Source organism: Schistocerca cancellata, unplaced genomic scaffold (assembly GCF_023864275.1).
Source record: "Schistocerca cancellata isolate TAMUIC-IGC-003103 unplaced genomic scaffold, iqSchCanc2.1 HiC_scaffold_681, whole genome shotgun sequence".
Taxonomy (NCBI): Eukaryota; Metazoa; Arthropoda; class Insecta; order Orthoptera; family Acrididae; genus Schistocerca; species Schistocerca cancellata.
The window spans coordinates 87,501-90,000 of NW_026046692.1; positions in this window are offsets into that span (position 1 = coordinate 87,501).

Below are 2,500 nucleotides of genomic sequence, written 5' to 3' on the forward strand. Positions count from 1 at the left end.
CGCCTGCCACTGGGCGCCCCCACCAGCCGGCTGTAGCGCGTGCGCCCACGCACCGCGCGGCCAGCACGCCGGGCGGCCCCCCCTCACCGGCCGGGGACGGTCCCGCCCAGCCACCGCCGCGTATCGCTTCACACACAGATTTGCCCTTACTGATTTACCTCCAGCAACAACAACCGCACCACAATGGGTTTACCAGTTGTTCATTTGCGTAACGTCACCAGCAAACGTAGACGTCCATCCCAGTTTGCAAATGCAACGATTATTGCATACCTGTCTGTTAGGTGTCACGACACACTACGTCTGCCCACATACACGCAACAAAATGTGCACGACTAGAGAACACGTGGGAGGTGGCCCCCTACGTATGCGATGTCCATTACGAGACCGACTGTCAACCAGCATCTGTACCATGTCGCAGATGTGGAACGCGGTGCACCATGCTATCACACTGTGTGAGAAGAGACGACTACGTTTGAATACACGCGCCACTACATCAACAGACGGCTCATGCTGATCGCCATCCAGGGCGTCCGTTACTCCCACACGTCTCTATGGCGTACCACACTGCAATGTAGCTGTTATGGGGAGACGGCACGTGGCTGAGTGCACAACATTTGGACCGTATGGTTCGCTGTTGTTGGGCGCAGTCGTTGTACAGTCACACATGTGCCACAGCGTATCATTCAGTACATACGGACCTATGTGCAGTACAATGTGAGGGTTAAGCTTACGACATCAGCGGACAGTGGACACAGGCCGTACCACGACGTAGACTGAGCGCTTCGACATGCGAATGCCAGTGAACAGCTGCGAAGGGCATTGAACACGCAAGCACCTGAACGACCAGCGTGCGAAGGCAGGGGGGAGGGGGGGGGCGATGTACATCCTGCAGTCGTCCACATTACAGTGTACAGCGGGAGCATGTAAAAAGTAAGCAACACTTGCGAAGTGTTGAACATGAAACGATACACAAGAGGGTGGGCGGTGCGAGTAGCGAACTATATTCAGAGGGTTGTGGTTAGACAACACTGGATTAATGTAACGTGTCATATGCCAATTACAGAGCAGGTTAAGGCACAACTTGGGTTAGGTTAAGGCACAACTTGGGTTAGGTTAAGGCACAACTTGGGTTAGGTTAAGGCACAACTTGGGTTAGGTTAAGGCACAACTTGGGTTAGGTTAAGGCACAACTTGGGTTAGGTTAAGGCACAACTTGGGTTAGGTTAAGGCACAACTTGGGTTAGGTTAAGGCACAACTTGGGTTAGGTTAAGGCACAACTTGGGTTAGGTTAAGGCACAACTTGGGTTAGGTTAAGGCACAACTTGGGTTAGGTTAAGGCACAACTTGGGTTAGGTTAAGGCACAACGTGGGTTAGGTTAAGGCACAACGTGGGTTAGGTTAAGGCACAACGTGGGTTAGGTTAAGGCACAACGTGGGTTAGGTTAAGGCACAACGTGGGTTAGGTTAAGGCACAACGTGGGTTAGGTTAAGGCACAACGTGGGTTAGGTTAAGGCACAACGTGGGTTAGGTTAAGGCACAACGTGGGTTAGGTTAAGGCACAACGTGGGTTAGGTTAAGGCACAACGTGGGTTAGGTTAAGGCACAACTTGGGTTAGGTTAAGGCACAACTTGGGTTAGGTTAAGGCACAACTTGGGTTAGGTTAAGGCACAACTTGGGTTAGGTTAAGGCACAACTTGGGTTAGGTTAAGGCACAACTTGGGTTAGGTTAAGGCACAACTTGGGTTAGGTTAAGGCACAACTTGGGTTAGGTTAAGGCACAACTTGGGTTAGGTTAAGGCACAACTTGGGTTAGGTTAAGGCACAACTTGGGTTAGGTTAAGGCACAACTTGGGTTAGGTTAAGGCACAACTTGGGTTAGGTTAAGGCACAACTTGGGTTAGGTTAAGGCACAACTTGGGTTAGGTTAAGGCACAACTTGGGTTAGGTTAAGGCACAACTTGGGTTAGGTTAAGGCACAACTTGGGTTAGGTTAAGGCACAACTTGGGTTAGGTTAAGGCACAACTTGGGTTAGGTTAAGGCACAACTTGGGTTAGGTTAAGGCACAACTTGGGTTAGGTTAAGGCACAACTTGGGTTAGGTTAAGGCACAACTTGGGTTAGGTTGAGGCACAACTTGGGTTAGGTTAAGGCACAACTTGGGTTAGGTTAAGGCACAACTTGGGTTAGGTTAAGGCACAACTTGGGTTAGGTTAAGGCACAACTTGGGTTAGGTTAAGGCACAACTTGGGTTAGGTTAAGGCACAACTTGGGTTAGGTTAAGGCACAACTTGGGTTAGGTTAAGGCACAACTTGGGTTAGGTTAAGGCACAACGTGGGTTAGGTTAAGGCACAACGTGGGTTAGGTTAAGGCACAACGTGGGTTAGGTTAAGGCACAACGTGGGTTAGGTTAAGGCACAACGTGGGTTAGGTTAAGGCACAACGTGGGTTAGGTTAAGGCACAACGTGGGTTAGGTTAAGGCACAACGTGGGTTAGGT